The sequence below is a fragment of the Macrobrachium nipponense genome, chromosome 23 (genome assembly GCF_015104395.2).
Source record: "Macrobrachium nipponense isolate FS-2020 chromosome 23, ASM1510439v2, whole genome shotgun sequence".
Taxonomy (NCBI): domain Eukaryota; kingdom Metazoa; phylum Arthropoda; class Malacostraca; order Decapoda; family Palaemonidae; genus Macrobrachium; species Macrobrachium nipponense.
This window is the reverse complement of record NC_061090.1, coordinates 75,825,105-75,843,806: the sequence shown is the minus strand read 5'-3', so window position 1 is coordinate 75,843,806 and position 18,702 is coordinate 75,825,105. Positions and strand designations below refer to the sequence as shown.

Below are 18,702 nucleotides of genomic sequence, written 5' to 3'. Positions count from 1 at the left end.
ATTGAGTGTGATCGCAAAGGAATACGGCCGTAATCCGTCGACAATAGGCACCATCCTTAAACAGAAGGATGCCATCAAAGCAGCTACACCGTCGAAGGGCATCACTATTTTGTCCAGCAAGAGGACCCACGTGCACGACGAGATGGAACGGCTGCTCTTCGTCTGGATAAAAGACAAAGAAATCGCTGACGATACGGTAACGGAGACAGCAATCGCCCACAAGGCCAGCGCTATTTTCGGTGATTTGATTGCACAGGCGGAAGACGACGGAGGGGAAGGGACTTCAACGCCAACCCCAGAGTTCAAGGCTTCGCATGGGTGGTTCGAGAAATTCCGTAAACGGATTGGCAATCATTCGGTGGTGCGTCATGGGGAGGCTGCCAGCTCGGACACGAAAGCGGCCGAAGCATTTAAGAAAACTTTCGACGAGATGATGACCAAGGAAGGCTACAGTTCTCAGCAGGTTTTCAACTGTGATGAGACTGGCCTTTTTTGAAAAAAAATGCCTCGTCGGACGTACATCATGGAGGAAGAGAAGAAGCTACCTGGGCATAAGCCTATGAAAGAAACGCTTACGCTCGCACTTTGTTCAAACGCCAGTGGGGATTGCAAGGTGAAGCCCCTACTGTTGTATATTTCCGAGACTTCTCGAGCCTTCAAGGCCCACAAAGTGCTGAAGGAGAAGCTTCCAGTGACGTGGAGGGCTAATGCAAAAGCCTGGGTAACGAGGCTTTTGTTCACGGAGTGGGTAAATCTGTGTTTCGGCCCGACAGTGAAGAAATTTTTGGAAGAGAAGCGCCTCCCCCTGAAATGTCTGCTGGTGTTGGACAATGCCCCTCCCCACCCTCCTGGCCTCGAGGAAGATATCCTAGCGGAGTATTCCTTCGTTAAGATTCTTTTTCTTCCGCCCAACACCACCCCTCTCCTCCAACCCATGGACCAGCAAGTGATAGCGAACTTTAAGAAACTGTACACGAAACATCTTTTCAAGAGATGTTTCGACATTACCAATACCACAAACCTCACTTTGTGTCAATTTTGGAAGGAGCATTTCGACATCGTCATTTGTATCCGACTCATCGACCAAGCTTGGCAGGAGGTTTCGAGGCGAACCTTGAATTCCTCGTGGAGGAAACTCTGGCCTGATGCCGTACCTAGCCGAGACTTCGAGGGATTCGACGTGGGCGAAGCTGGTGCTGCAGAGTCCGAAACAGTTAGCGATCCCGAAACTGTTTTGGAACCAGATCTTGACGAGATCGTTGCACTCAGCAAGTCCATGGGGCTGGTCGTTGACGAGGACGACATCAACGACCTTCTCGAGGAGCACCAAGAGGAGCTTATGACGGATGACCTGAAGGAGTTGGAGGCCATGCAACATAACGTCGTTCAAGAGGAGTTCTCTAGCAGCGGCGAGAAGGAGGAAGACGACCCTATGACAACGGCAGAAATTAAGGATGTTCTAGCTGCTTTTCATAAAGTGCAATTGTTTATCGAAAAAAGACACCCCGAAAAGGCTCACACAGGTCGTATGCTTGCGCAGTTCGATGACGTTTGCCTGAGTCGTTTCAGGAACATTGTGGAAGTAGGCAGAAGCAATCTTCCTTCGATCGTTATTTTTTAAAGAGGCCTTCGGCATTAGCAGGAGTAAGCAAAAAGGAAGAACCACGTGATAAAAAACAGAAAGTTGAAGCAAAAAGGAAGAACCAAGTGATAAACAGAACGTTGAAAGTGGTGATGAAGTTGAAATTCTGTATAAAAAAAAAAAAAAAAAAAAAAAAAAGCCTACGTAAAAGTAAAAAAAAAAAAAAATAAAAAATAAAAAAAGAATTTTTTTTTTTTTTAATTTTTAGCTTTTTTGTAGTTTTTTTTGGTAAAGTTAAGTGTTACAGTTTTGTTAATGTTTCGTAAATTTTAGTTTTATAGTTTTCCTTAATTTTTTTATGTGTTTTCATAGAAAGTTAAGTGTATGTACGTACGTACGTTATCTGCCGTTTGTCCTCCTCCTCCTCTGCTGCCACTTTCGGAGATAGCCTCACTCGAAAGGTAAGCTTCCACATTTTACGTACAGTATATTTCTTGTTACCATGTACACTAATATACACTTTATTTACAGGTTATATTTTGCATTTTTTTATTAATTTAGGTATTGAATGGTCCAAATTGTTGTAGTATTTCATTGTTTATAGGTTAATTTAGCTTCATTATGAAATTTACTGGGGTGTTTTTGGAGGGCTTGGAACGGATTAGCCATTTTACATGTAAAATGGTGGTCCAAGATACGAAAACCTCATGATACGAAAGGCGCCTCGGAACGGATTAATTTCGTATCTCGAGGTACTACTGTATATTTTCTTGCTGGCAGGTGCATTCTGATTTCACAAAAAAAAAAAAAAAAAAAAAAAAAAAAAATTGATTGTTTTGCTGACCCAGATGACTGTCTTATTCACTTCTCCACCAGGTGTCTTGAATATCTTAGTTTCTCATCAGAATGCTTCTTTCCATGTTTTGGTGTGGTGGGGGGGGGGGGGGGGGGGGGCTTCTGTGCATTTGCTAATGTGAGAGTAAGGTAGGTCCACAGTTTGTGCTGGTAGTTTGGGTTAGCAATATAGTGTCAACAATAGTTGTGTAGGGTGCACTGAATGGTCAGTTGAATTTATGAATAGATTCCTTAAATACAGAAAAGGAGAATCAGATAAATTGAGGAAGTAATTATTGAGAACTGTTCATGGACATTTTACTTCCCTTTCTTCTTCATCCCCAGCTCCTACTTCTCATTACCTTCCTACATCCCCTGCACTCCCCTCATCATCTCCTCTACTGAGACTTGAGCCCGTAAACTCTTCTTCACCTTCTGCTCCCCCCTTGTTTCAGGAAAAGTGTATTCTAAAGTTAAAAAAGGAAGTCAGTTTTATTCCAGAGATTGTTAAGGGTTTGACTTAATTTGTATTGGGTAATCAGTCTATGTCCCCCAATAGTGTGCACATTTTTGCTGTCTCCTTTGACTGGAAAGGTATTGGTGACCTCACCTATGTATAGCTTGAGCTTAGGAGTGCCATGTAATCATTGGAAGAGTCTGCAGACCCAGTGCTGAGGAAGAAGTTGCTTTGTGCCCTCCAACATCTGCCAATTGATCTCAGAAAGCATAAATAGCCACCCCAGCTATCAAAGTTGCCCACTTCAGGCTCTGATGAAAGGGATTCTAGCTTAGCATTTGCTCATGTTTTTTAAGGCTTGTATTATTTACTCCAATTCCACTTATAATATTTTTCAATCTGTTGTTGAGTCTATCACTTTTGTGTCTGTGTCTGTACTTAGTCTCATTCTGTTCCTTCCATCTACTCATTTTTCTCTGTACTCTACTTCTTCCACCTGTATCATCCTAAGCTTCAACTTTTGTGGTCCTTCTTCTACCATCACATGTATTGTACCTATATTGACTTCAGCTTTATTAACAGGCTCCTCAGTTTAGTCGCTAGCCCACCTGTTTCTCCCCTCTCCTAACCCTTCCCAGTCATTCACTTACCTTAATGTTGTTTCTTCATTGCTTTCTCTTTTCCCTCATGGCACTTCAGGTATGGATCAGCAAAAGGGTGTGCTCCATGTGTTTAATGGTGTTACGTCACTGCTTCCTCTTCTACCTTTCAGCACTTACGTTATGGTGCTACACGAGGTTACATTTCTGTTGTTTCCAGTTCTGTGTCGTGTGGGGTTTTGTTTGAGGAGTCGGCTCTTGCCAACCCTGCTCCTTCCTGCTGTAGTGGATGAGGAGACCAATATAGAGGAGTCATCTTCAGTCTTTTGTTATTTTTCTATTTATTCTCATTTAGTTGAAGAAGTGGAATCAATTGACTAGGTCTCTGTTGTTCTTGAGTATGTTGGTGTCTGCTAAGTTTGTGGAGAGGCATAGGGCCATATTTTTAACATAGGGGAAGTGCTTAAGAAGAGGAACTGTACGGGATGGTTGGTACGCCAGAGGCTTGGGCCGAAAATTCCGCGCAGGACAATTCAGCGCTGACAATTCCGTGCTGACAATTCAGCACATGACGATTCAGCACATGACGATTCAGCGCATGACGATTCAGCACATGACGATTCAGCACATGACGATTCAGCACAAAGACTATTCAGCGCAAAGATAATTTGGCAAAATATAGCTAAAGTATGGAAAATTAAGAAAACGATGATCAAATTAGTTTTTATTAGTAATTTATTTTTGAAATTCAAAAAATGAAATATGATATTTATTGAAATAAGATACTGAAAATTATAATAATTTATTTCTGATTTTGCTGTTTACACTTTCATCCATCGAACAATTTACGGTTGTTATTTATGCTATGACAACAAGCGAATAATAATTACTGGTATTCTTCTAAACTCGGACTGGATGTATTTCCTTTTCTGGAGTGTAGCTTTTTTTACAAACATTTGCTGAGCTTAAAAAAAAAAGAAATAAATCAATCAGATACACGTCGTGATCACATTCTTTTAAATGAATTTTGCTATTGTTTAGATTTTGAAATGTGTTTGAAAGCATGCAAATAAGTGGTTGCTTTTTTCATCTGGCTCAGTGCATATGGTGGAAAATACAGGCTTCAAATCTTACACAGTTATATTATAAGCGGTGGAAAATACAGGCTTCAAATCTTACACTTCTTGTATAAAAGGATAAATCTGGTGGAGGTCAAGAACTGCAAAGTTATTCCAGGCGACCATGTAGCCCCCCAACACAGACTGCTATGTATGGATTTGAAGTTGAAAAGGGAAAGAAAAACTAAAGCTAAAGGGATAAGAAAAATTAAATGGTACAAATTAGAGAAGGAAGGGGATAAGAAGAGAGAGTTTAAGAGGAGGGTTTTGGAGGATATTGATATAGGGATTGAAGATGTTCAAGAATGGTGGGCACGAAATGCAGCAGTAATAAGAAGGCATGGAAAGGAGCTGCTAGGAGAGACATCTGGTATCATATGGGAAGAAAATGAGAGTTGGTGGTGGGATGAAGACATTGAGAAAGTAGTAAAAGATAAGAAGGAGGCAAAGAAAAGATGGGAAGAGTCACAGTCAGTGGAAGACAGAGATAGGTTCAGAGAGAAAAACAAAGTGGAGAAAAAGGTGGTAGCCCAAACTAAAGCAAAGTCGTATGATGGGGACAAAGGAAGGATTAAAGAAGATGATCAAGCTATCAAAGGCTAGAAATAAGAGCACCAAAGATATAACGCATATCAAACAAATAAAGGATCAAGATGGTGTAGTACTTAGAAAGGAGGAAGACATTGTGAAGAGATGGAAAGAATATTTCAAACAGTTGTTAAATGAAGAAAATAATAGACTAATAAGAGAGGATGGGCAAGTGAACATTGGCATGGTAATGAGGTTTTCTAGGCAAGAGGTACTAAATGCACTGAAGAAGATGAAGAATGGGAAGGCAACCGGACCAGACATGATTCCGGTGGAGGCATGGAAAGCATTAGGAGATGAAGGAGTGGATATACTGTACAATCTTATGATAAAGATTCTTGAACAGGAAAAGATACCAAATGAGTGGCGTGGGAGTATATTGATCCCAATTTTTAAAGGGAAAGGCGATGTCCAAGAGTGTGGTAATTATAGGGGCATTAAATTGATGTCCCACACTTTGAAGATACTGGAAAGGATGATAGATGCTAGACTGAGAGAAGAAGTACAAATAGGTAAAGAGCAGATGGGATTTATGAAGGGAAGGGGAACAACAGATGGTATATTTTGTCTGAGGCAAATAATGGAGAAATTTGGGGAAAGACCAAGGGACCTACATATGGTATTCATTGACCTTGAAAAGGCTTATGACCGAGTCCCGAGACAAGAGGTATGGAGGAGTCTGAGGGAGAAGATGGTGCCAGAGAAGTATGTGCGATTGATACAAGAGATGTACCGGAATGTATTTACCAGAGTGAGGAGCAGTGTTGGGGAGACAGAAGGTTTTGAGGTGAGAGTAGGATTACACCAGGGGTCGGCTCTGAGCCCATTTATCTTTAACATAGTGATGGATGTTATAATAGAGGAAGTAAGGGAGACAGTACCATGGAACATATTGTATGCGGACGATATTGTTCTGTGTGCAGAGAGCAGGGAAGATCTGGAAGTGAAATTGGAAAGATGGAGACAAGTACTGGAGGACAGAGGAATGAGAATAAGTAGATCTAAGACAGAATATATGTGTACCACCACTGAGGGGGATGATAGAGAAAGTATTCAGCTTGGTGGAGAGCAAATAAGGAGAGTTGATAAGTTTAAGTATTTGGGAGCTTTTGTTAACGCTGGAGGAAGTATGGAAGAAGAAGTAAAACATCGGGTACAGGCAGGTTGGAACAACTGGAGAGCGGACTCTGGAGTTCTTTGTGACAAAAGAGTGCCGCTTATGTTAAAAGGAAAATTTCACAAGACGGTGGTAAGAACAGCAATGCTGTATGGTACGGAAACAGCAAGCATGAGAAAAACAGAGCAGAGGAAGATGGATGTGGCAGAAATGAGAATGCTTAGGTGGATGTCTGGGGTGACAAGAGAGGATAGGATCAGAAATGACTACATAAGGGGGTCGACTAAGGTGGTGGAAGTATCAAAGAAAGTACAGGAGGGGAGGCTGAGATGGTATGGACACCTGTTGAGGAGAGATGAGGACCACGCTGGGAGACATACTATGGGGGTGGAGGTGCAAGGAAGAAGAAGAAGAGGGAGACCAAGAAAGAGATGGAAGGACTGTGTGAGAGGAGACTTACATGAGAAGGGAATTGATGAGGCAGAAGCGCAGGATAGAAATAGATGGAAACGGCTCATCCGAAACGGCGACCCCATATAAAAATGGGAACAAGGTGGAAAGAAGAAGAAGAAATCTTACACAGTTATATTATAAGCGAGGAGCATATTTGAAAACATTGTAAGATGTTGGTTACCCTTAGCTTTTGTGCCAGCTGATGATATTTACGAGGTATTTGAATCTTTGCAAGATGTTATGCCTCCTGAATTGGAATATTTAACAAATTATTTCAAGATACGTGGATTGGTTTTCCCTTCCGACGCCGTAGGAGAGATGCTATTTTTAAACCTTTGTTATGGAGTACTTTTGATCGGGTGCTGAGAGACCTACCAAAGACCAATAACTCATTAGAAGGGTGGCACCAAAGTCTTCAGTTAACATTGAGTTACAGCCACCCAACCATTTATAAGTTTATGGAGTTTTTGAAATTGGAGCAAGACAATGCAGAGAATAGGATACTGAGAATAAAAAAAAAAAGTAAATTGCGAGAGAACAGCTAAGGCAATAAAAATGCTAGTTAGTAAATATTGGAATCGAGTAAACAAATTGGAATACTTACAAAATATAAGCTACCTCATTGAATTACAGAAATAAATTAGTATGAATATTTTTGTACAGGAACATTTTATAGTATGTCATTTCAATTAATATTTATCTACTTTTTAAAATTCAATATGGTACAAATAAAAAATAAATCTGATCACTGTTTTCTTTGTTTTCCATGTTTTTATTTTATTTCACAAATTGTCTTTTGTGCTGAAAAGTCCTTGCCCTGAATTGTCATGCGCAGAATTGTCCCTAAGCTGAACTGTCATGCTGAATTGTCCTGCGCGTAATTGTCGGTGCTCCCGCCAGAGGTGGTAAACAAGGATTTCATTCAGATCGGAAGACTGCTGTTCTACTTCTGTATCTCTTTATGCCTATACAGGCAGCTCCCGGTTAATGTCAGGGGTTCCGTTCCTGGGGGTCCAACGCTAAGCGAAATTCAAGTCTATGGGCATCACAATCCACCTTACTGTGCTCTAGACATGATAACTATGCCTTGGAGTGTCAAGGCCAGGTATTTTTCCCTAAAAAGTATTAACTTTAATGAAAATGTGGAAGGTCATTTGCCTAATCATTTACCATGGTCTGTCTGGTAGTAATACAAATTGTTAATGTCAGATTCAATGAACATACAAGTAAATCTTAGCCTAGTATGAGAGAGAGAGAGAGAGCAAGAGAGAGAGAGAGAGAGAGAGAGATAGAGAGAGAGGAGAGAAGGGGAGAGAGAGAGAGAGAGAGAGAGAGAGTGTCACCTTTTCCAGACTGCTAACGTATCCTCCATCTCTTTATTTATTATATTGTCTAGTTAGATCAGCTAAAAAAGCAAACGAAAATGATAAAAATTGTCGTTGGTACTGTTGTAATTGTTGCTTAACCCTTTAACGCCGAAGGGGTATAATAAAAATCGTCTCCCGTATGCCGGGGGGTCTCGTAGTGAGCGCCGAAGCGGAAAAAATATTTTTTTCAAAAAATTACAGCGCGCTTAGTTTTCAAGATTAAGAGTTCATTTTTGGCTCCATTTTTTGTCATTGCCTGAAGGTTAGTATGCAACCATCAGAAATGAAAAAAATATCATTATCATATATAAATAATGCGATATATAATTGCGCGAAAACAAAATTTCATATATAATTGTATTCAAATCACGCTGTGAGCAAAACGGTTAAAGCTAATGAGTTAATTTTTTTTATTGTATTGTACACTAAATTGCGATCATTTTGGTATATAACACATTGTAAAACGATCAAAGCATTTTTTTTCAAAAATTCACCATAAATCGAAATATTGTTCTAGAGATTTCCAATGTGTTTCAAAATGAAGGTAAATGATTGAATATTACTATACTGTAAGTGTTTTAGCTTACAATTGCAGTTTTCGACCATTTCGGACGAGTTAAAGTTAAGCAAATGTAGAGTTTTTTTTGTATATTTTTTTATATGCAAATATTTCAAAAATGAGAAAAGCTACAACCTTCAAGTACTTTTTTGTTGTATTCTGCATAAAATTGTGCACATTTTCATATATAAAACTATGAAACACCTAATATGAAACGGAGCAAATATTAGGAGAATGCGACGTACACATTTCGGAGATTTGCGGCGGAGAATCCGCGCGTGGAGGGAAAGAAAGTTTTTTTTTTTTTAAATTCACCATAAATCTAAATATTGTGCTAGAGACTTCGAATTTGTTTCAAAATTAAGATAAATGACTGAATATTACTAGACTGTAAGAGTGTTAGCTTACAATTGCATTTTTCGACTATTTTGGTAGAGCCAAAGTTGACCAAACGTGGTTTTTTTTCTATTTATCGTGATTTATATACAAATATTTTGAAAATGAGAAAAGCTACAACCTTCAATTATTTTGTGCTGTATTCTACATGAAATTGCGCACATTTTCATATATAAAACTTTATGTAACGGCTAATTTAAAATGGTGCAAACATTACGACAATCGGACGAAAAAATTTGATTTTTTTTTTTGGAAGAGTTACCGCGCGGACGTAAGGAAAATGTTTTTTTTTATAAATTCACCATAAATCGAAATATTGTGCTAGAGACTTCCAATTTGTTGCAAAATAAAGGTAAATGATTGAATATTACTAGAATATAAGAGTTTTAGCTTACAATTGCGTTTTTCGACCATATCGGTAGAGTCAAAGTTGACCAAAGGTTGAAATTTTGGCACTTAACGTTATTTATATAAAAATATTTCAAAACTGATGAAAGCTACAACCATGAGTTGTTTTTAGTTGTATTCTACATGAAATTGCGCACATTTTCATATATAATACTCCATGTAACGGCTAATATAAAATGGTGCAAAAATTATGTCAAAGTGACGAAATAATTTCTGAGATGTGTCGCTAATGTTTTTTAGTGCGAGAAGAAAGAAATTCGCGCTTGCGCGCCTGGGTAACGATTGTAAACAATATAACGCCTTGATCCGTGAGCTCCCAGCATCCCCCAAGGTGCGTGATTCAAAAGTTTTTGGCTGGTATGCCTATAAGTATTTTTCCACGAATTTAAAAAAAAACTTTTTATATCGACGTACCATACATCCAATCGGCACCCAACAGACAATTTATGTCGACGTATAATACGTCCAATCAGCGTTTAAGTGTTAAATGCTGCAGCCATAAACAACTGCATGATAACAGTTGTTCTGCTACAACAACCGAACCAAATCTGATAACAATAGTGTTTTTCTTGTATTTCAGCCATCGTACGGTAGTAAAAAATTACCGTAATGTTACTAATGACGTTAGTTAACCCTCTTACGCCGAAGCCCTAAAAATCAAAACCTCTCCCATATGCCAGGGCCAGTTTGGAGTGAGCGCGGAAGCGGAAAAAATAATTTTTTCAAAGCATCACAGCGTGCTTAGTTTTGAAGTTTGAGTTCATTTTTGGCTCATTTTTTCGTCATTGCCTGAAGTTTAGTATGCAACCATCAGAAATGAAAAATAATATCATTATCATATGTAAATAATGCGATATATGGTAGCGAAAAAAAAAATTCATACATAATTGTATTCAAATCAAGCTGTGCAAAAAACGGTCAAAGCTAACGAGTTACTTTTTTTTCGTTGTATTGTACACTAAATTGCAATTATTTTGATATATAATACATTGTAAAACAATAAAAGCAACACCGGAAAAATATTATCACAAAATGATGTACGAATTCGTAACGTGCGGACGTAAAAAAAATTTATTTTCAAAAATTCACCGTAAATCTAAATATGGTTCTAGAGACTTCCAATTTGTTTCAAAATGAAGACAAATGATTGAATATTACGATACTGTAAGAGTTTTAGAATAGAATTGCAGATTTCAACCATTTTGGACGAATTAAAGTTGACCGAATGTCGAAATTTTTATATATATTTTTTTTTATATGCACATATTTCGGAGATGGGAAAAGCTACAACCTTCAATTATTTTTTATTGTATTCTTCATGAATTTGCACACATTTTGATATATGAAACTCTATAAAATGGCTAATATGAAAAGGAGCAAATATTAGGATAATGCGATGTATGCATTTCGGAGACTTGCGGCCGCGAATCGGCGCGTGGAGGGAAGTTAAATATATTTTTCAAAAATTCACCATAAATCACAATATTGTTCTAGAGACTTCAAATTTGTTTCAAAATGAAGATAAATGACTGAATATTACTAGGCCGTAAGAGTTTTAGCTTACAATTGCGTATTTCAACTATTTCGGTAGAGTCAAATTTGACCGAATGTGGTTTTTTTTCTATTTATCGTGATTTATATGCAAATATTTCAAAAAAAGAGAAAAGCTACAACCTTCAATCATTTTTAGTTGTATTCTACATGAAATTGTGCACATTTTCATATATGAAACTTTATGTAACAGCTAATTTTAAATGGTCCAAACATTTCGACAATCGCACAAAAAAAATTCTGATTTTTTTTGGAAGAGTTACCGTGCGGACGTAAGGAAAAATTTTTTTTTTTTCATAAATTCACCATAAATCGAAATATTGTGCTAGAGACTTCCAAGTCGTTGCAAAATGAAGGTAAATGATTGAATATTACTAGAATATAAGAGTTTTAGCTTACAATTGCGTTTTTCGACCATTTCGGTAGAGTCAAAGTTGACCGAAAGTTGAAATTTTTGCACTTAACGTTATTTATATGAAAATATTTCAAAACTGATAAAAGCTACAACCATGGGTTGTTTTTTAGTTGTATTGTGCATGAAATTGCGCACATTTCCATATACATATAAAACTTTATGTAACGGCAAATTTAAAATGGTGCAAACATTAGGACAATCGCACGAAAAAATTTATCGGAAGAGTTACCGCACGAACGTAAGGAAAAAGTTTTTTTTTATAAATTCACCATAAATCGAAATATTGTGCTAGAGACGTCCAATTTGTTGCAAAATGAAGGCAAATGATTGAATATTACTATAATATAAGAGTTTTAGCTTACAATTGCGTTTCTCGACCATTTCGGTAGAGTCAAAGTTGACTGAAGGTTGAAATTTTTTTACTTATCGTTATTTATATGAAAATATTTCAAAACTGATAAAAGCTACAATCATGAGTATTTTTTGTTGTATTTTACATGAAATTACGCACATTTTCATATATAATACTTCATGTAAAGGATAATTTAAAATGGTGCAAAAATTATGTCAAAGTGACGAAATAATTTTTGAGATGTGTCACTGATACTTTTTAGTGCGATAAGAAAGAAATTCGCGCTTGCGCGCCTGGGTAAAGTTTGTAAACAAAACAATGCTTTGATCCGTGAACTCCCAGCATCCCCCAAGGCGCGTGATTCAAAAGTTTTCGGCTGGTAGGCTTGTAAGTATTTTTCCGCGAATTTTTTAAAAAACGTTTTTGAGTCGACGTATGATACGTCCATTCGGCATACGGGAGACATTTTGACTCGACGTTTAATACGTCCATTCGGCGTAAGAGGGTTAAGTAGAACAGAACTGAAATATTTTTGCATTAAACCTTTATTTGGTATGTAGAAAATATTGGCAAGGAAATATACAACTACTTAATTTAAGCTGCAGTTGTAGCTGAAGCTGAGAAAACAAAATGGTCACATTGCTAATGACTTTAAATTATCGTGCATCAGCAACATGGATGCAAGTCTACCACAAATAACAGTGGAGAAAAAATATTTTAATAAAAAAAACAGGCCTTGAAAGAGCACATTTTTTTTTTCACGCCAGTGATAGATAAATACATAAATGACATATGAAATAGGGTTAAGATAACGAACGTAATATGTTTTTTTTACACAAAATAACATGCTCCCGACACTATCCATTAACGAAAATATAGCAATTAAGTTCACAACAAGACCTACATATTTAACCCTTAAACGCCGAGCCGGTATTTCTGAAAGTGTCTCCCGTATGCCGGCGGCGTTCGGGAGCGAGCGCCTAAGCGGAAAAAGTTTTTTTAAAAAAGTCACAGCACGCTTAGTTTTCAAGATTAAGAGTTAATTTTTTGGCTCCTTTTTTTTGTCATTGCCTGAAGTTTAGTATGCAACCATCAGAAATGAGAAAAAATATCATTATCATATATAAATATGGGAATATATGACAGCGCGAAAAAAGAATTTCATATATAATTGTATACAAATTGCAATGCGAGCAAAACGGTTAAAGCTAATGAGTTAATTTTTTTCGTTGTATTGTACACTAAATTGCAATCACTTTGGTATATAACAAATTGTAAAACAATCAAAGCAACACACATAAAATATTCACAATATGATGCATGAATTCGTAATGTGCGGACGGAAAAAAAAAGTTTTTCAAAATTTCACCATAAATTGAAATATTGTGCTAGAGACTTCCCGTTTGTTGCAGAATGAAGGTAATTGATTGAATATTACTAGACTGTAAGTGTTGTAGCTTACAATTGCAGTTTTCGACCATTTTGGTTGAGTTAAAGTTGACCGAAGGTCAAATTTTTTCTATCGTGATTTATGTGTATTCTACATGAAATAGCGCACATTTTCATATACTTATAAAACTTTATGTAACGGGTAATATAAAATGGTGCAAACATTACGACAATCCAAGGAAAGAATTTCTGATTTTTTTCTGTAGAGTTACCGCGCGGACGTAAGGAAAAATGTTTTTTTTCACAAATTCACCATAAATCAAAATATTGTGCAAGAGACTTCCAATTTGTTGCAAAAGGAAGGTAAATGATTGAATATTACTAGAGTGTAAGAGTTTTAGCTTACAATTGCGTTTTTCTACCATTCCGGCTGAGTCAAAGTTGACCTAAGGTTGAAATTTTGGCACTTATCGTTATTTATATAAAAATATTTCAAAATGATAAAAGCTTCAACCACGGGTTGTTTTTTTGCGTATTCTACATGAAATTGTGCACATTTTCATATAGAAAACTATGTAACGGCTAATATAAAATGGTGCAAGCATTACGACAAACAGGACAAACTGACGGAAGAATTTCTGATTTTTTCGGCAGAGTTACCGCACTGATGTAAGGAAAAGTTTTTTTTTCAAAATTCACCGTAAATCGAAATATTGTGCTAATAGACTTCCAATTTGTTGCAAAATAAAGGTATATGATCGAATATTACTAGAATGTAAAAGTTTTAACTTACAATTGCATTTTTAGACCATTTCGGTTGAGTCAAAGTTGACCAAAGGTTGAAATTTTTTCTATTTATCGTGATTTATATGAAAATATTTCAAAACTGATAAAAGCTACAACCATGGGTTGTTTTTGTTGTATCCTACATGAAATTGCGCACATTTTCATATATAAAACTATGTAACGGCTAATATAAAACGGTACAAACATTACGACAAAGTGACGAAAGAATTTCTGATTTTTTCGGCAGTTACCATGCGGAACCATGCGGACATAAGGAAATTTTTTTTTTTAAATTCACCATAAATCAAAATATTGTGCTAGAGAATTCCAATTTGTTGCAACATAAGGTAAATGATTGTATATTACTAGAACATAAGAGTTTTAGCTCACAATTGCGTTTTTCTACCATTTCGGACAAGTCAAAATTGACCGAAGGTCAGATTTTTTCTATTTATCGTGATTTATATGAAAATATTTCAAAACTGGTAAAAGCTACAACCATGAGTTCTTTTTGTTGTATTCACGAAATTGCACACATTTTCATATACGTATATATAAAACTTTATGTAATGGCTAATATAAAATGGTCTAAACACTACGACAATCCGATGAAAGAATTTCTGGTTTTTTCGGCAGAGTTACCGCGCGGACGTAAGGAAAAAGTTTTTTTTTTCTAAAATTCACCTTAAATCGAAATATTGTGCTAGAGGCTTCAAATTTGTTGCAAAATGAAGGTAAATGATTGTATATTACTAGAATGTAAGAGTTTTAGCTTATAATTGCGTTTTTTGATAATTTCGGTTGAGTCAAATTTGACCGAAGGTTGAAATTTTGGCATTTATCGTTATTAATATGAAAATATTTCAAAACTGTTAAAAGATACAACCATGGGTTGTCTTTATTTGTATTCTACATGAATTTGCGCACATTTTCATATATAAAACTCTATGTAACGGCTAATATAAAACGGTGTAAAAATTACAACAATGTGACAAAGTAATTTCTGAGATGTGTGGTTGATGCTTTTTAGTAAACCCCCAGCATCCCTCAAGGCGTGTGATTCAAAATATTTTGCCAAATAGGCCTATAACTATTTTTCCGCGAATATTTAAAGAAACTTTTTAGCGTTGACATATTTTACGTCAATTAAGCACCCGACGTAATTTTTGTTGACGTAAAATATGTCCAATATGCGTTCAGGGGTCAATTCATATTTCAACTTAAAAGCACTTCATATGATAAAAATTAATCTATTTATGCTAAATAGAAGCAAGAAAATTGCTCTGAATCGAGTTAAGTAGGTTGAAATAACCCTGCCTCTGCCCTCAGCTGATTTTTCCAAACAAAAACATAGATTGTTTTGTTTGTATTTTATAATACTATACTTGGTAATATGAGGCTACACACAGTATTATTGGATACAATGAAGTAAAGCATAACTATTTTTTTGTTAGAGCCAAGGAAAGATGTATATTCGTTATGTTTGTATCTCATGAGGGTCTCTCAGTGCTTCGGCAAATACTGAAACACATACCTATAACCAGACAACAGTGCCATCTATTAAAAAAAAAACATTCTAGTTCACACATTTAAGTCAATTTTCAACTTAAAAACACTTCATATATAGAAAAATATAACCTCTCACATATGAACAGTTTTTAAAGATTAATTTACGCTAAATAGAAGCAAGAAAATCACTCTGAATTGAGGTAAATACGGCGAAATAATCTTACCTCAGCCCTCAGCTGATTTTTCCAAACAAAACATGATCAGTTTGTTTTTATTTTATAACATAGATAGTAATACACGTACAGTATTACTAGATACAGGGAAGTAAAGGATAACTTTTTAAAAGAGCCAAGGAAAATATGCATGTTCGTTAGTTTGTATTTTATAAAGCGGTCCCCCCTCATTATGGGACCACCTTGACGTGGCGAGGGGGCTCTCAAACCTCAGGAATTTCTTCCCAGGTTTGAACCCAAGAGTCCCATATGACATTATATATTTTTTTATTAATATCTGTGGATTTTTCCACTTTTGTGAAAATTTTCAATATCTAATAAATAAGAAAACATATCGTAACTTGGATTGAAGTTAAATCCAAAGCTAAATACAGGCGGTCCCTGGGTTACGACGGTCTCGGCTTACGACATTCCGAGGTTACGACGCTTGTCAATTATATTCATCAGACATTATTTCCAGGGTTACGACGCCTACAACGCTGATCTGGCAGATGAAATATGACACCAAAAATGTAAAATAATCAATATTTGAAGGTTTTTTTTTTTTATGAAAAATACCATAAGAATGTAGTTTACATAGTTTTCAATGCACCCAAAGCATTAAAAGTAAGGTTTTCTTAGGATTTTTGACGATGTTCCAGCTTACGACGATTTTCGGCTTACGACACATCTCAAGAACGGAACCACGTCGTAACCCGGGGACCGCCTGTAGTGGGAAATGTGGTAGATCCATCATCTACCCAACAATGTTCGGAACTGGTTTTTCAGGCGGAACTATTCTGTGGGGCTTGACCACAGATTCCAGGAGGCCTGGTTCTAGGGTTAGAACTCTCGGCATTCTCTTCGGATTGCCCATGACATGGTTAGGATGAGGATAATTGTATTTCGTAATACTTCTAGTCCTAGCAAGCAGGTATTGCTTATACTTGGGCCATACTAATCATGTTATGCCATCCCCCTTTTGGGGTAGGGTAGGGATGTGGACATTTGGGAGTCATTTCTCACTTGTGCCATTGGCGGAAGATTTAACTTTACGAAAAGCCAATGATATCTTTTCAAAATGTATTATTATTATTTTTTTTTTTTGTCTTTTAATTTTTTATGATAAATATGAATAAAGTTATTAGTACCCCTGGGCCCCTTGATGGACAAAATTCGGCACAGTTGATGACCACTGGAAATTTATCCCTGAATCTCCCTCAGTCGGTTCAAGATAATAATGCAGCAAAGGAACAGCCAATTCCAAATAAATTATATGATCCTAAACACCCAGCAGGGCCCATAGAAATTATACAAAAAAGTAAAAATCAATCAGAAGATAAAAACATAATAACAATGGAACCATACGTAACAGAGAAAGGAAACAAATCTGATACACAGATAACCCACATAAGGCAAGGTCCGAAGAGAAATAGATATTATTGTCTTAATCCAACAGTGGTGCATTTTGATAATCTTTTTGGACCAGATAACTGGTCAAGATTTCTAGTACTTAAAGCTGAAAATAAAGTATCAATAGCACTATTAGAAAACAAATTATTGATACATGCCCAACACAAGAAATGGAATGCCGATATATTAAAGAAAATGAATGGTTACTTCAGGTAACCACGAAAAAACAGTCCACCATCTTTTTAAATATAAAAGAAATAAATGGCACAAAAAAAACAATAATAAGTCGTGAAACATTAAATTATATACATTGCACTGTTATTTTACCCAACATTGAAGAAGGAGGACTACCCTCAAAACAATTGATTCTTGACTTCCTTAAGTTAAGATACAATGATATACATGATTTAGAAATCTACTCAATTCCAAATAGGAAAGATAAAAATAAACAAAATAATATTGCAAAAATAAAATTTACAGGCCAAGATCTCCTACTCAAAATCAAAATTCTTTGACAAAATAGAGAATTGCATCCATTTATACCAAAACCACTTCAGTGCCGTCAATGTTCAAAGTATGGGCACACATACAAAAAATGCCATAAAGCAGTATGCACAGTATGTGCATCAGACACCCATACTACTAATTGGAAATGTAAATCTCCAAAATGTATTAACTGTGGACAATCCCATCACGCAAAATCTAAGGAATGCTCCTTTTATCAATACAACACAGGGCTCCAGTTGTTGATGAATAGAACAGGAATGTCAGTCAAAGAAGCTAGACTCGAGCTAAAAGTAAGAGGAGTTGGTAATCCATCTAAAAGCCACTCTTTCGCAAATGTAACTAAAAATCTAAATATTGATCACATTAATAACAAACAACAAGATAATATAGGTACAAACTGATTCTCATATCAATAATGCTGAACCCCAAAACAGCATGTTGATATATCCACCAGTACCACTAATAACATAGAAGATTCAGATATCCATGGAAAAGACTTCCAATGGAAGAGGAGTCAAATAATGATAATGATCAAAGTGACAAAAAGAAAAGAATACTGGGACGAACCCCACCCAAGGAAAGAAAATGAATATTGAAATTTACAGTCAATCCAAAGAAACTCTAACTACACCAGGAGAACATTTTAATAAAGATATTGTACTAACCTCATCACAAGTGGAAATACATAATTACCCTCAATCCCAATCAAACATCCAACATCTGGACAGTAAAGAATCAATTAATCACTCTTTACAATTCCCATCAAATAATACTAATGGAAATCATACCATTAAACCAAACTAAAATGTAACTATCACTCCCCAATCATCCACAAGACCCAAATATTCCATTAGCAACAACAAAACAAACAACCCCTCAAACCAACAGTCCTTATCATTACAGAAAAGGACTAATAGAATTACAAAACCAGAAATTTCTTAAGCTGGATCAAATACTTCTGAACCAGTAATTAACATTACCAAACATGCTTCATCTTGTGGTTGTAATGAGTGCTTTGTAAGTACATATAACCAACTAACCACCAAGACAGAGGACTCAGTACGAAATTGTATAGACAATTTAATTAAAT

The 18,702-nt window shown here is 36.2% G+C and overlaps 1 protein-coding gene across 1 annotated transcript in view; it reads left to right on the top strand.

Moving 5' to 3' along the window:
* LOC135201637 (PC-esterase domain-containing protein 1A-like) overlaps window positions 1-18,702 on the top strand; it is a 197,919-nt gene that overhangs the window by 36,098 nt on the left and 143,119 nt on the right. The gene's annotated exons all lie outside the window — the stretch shown is intronic.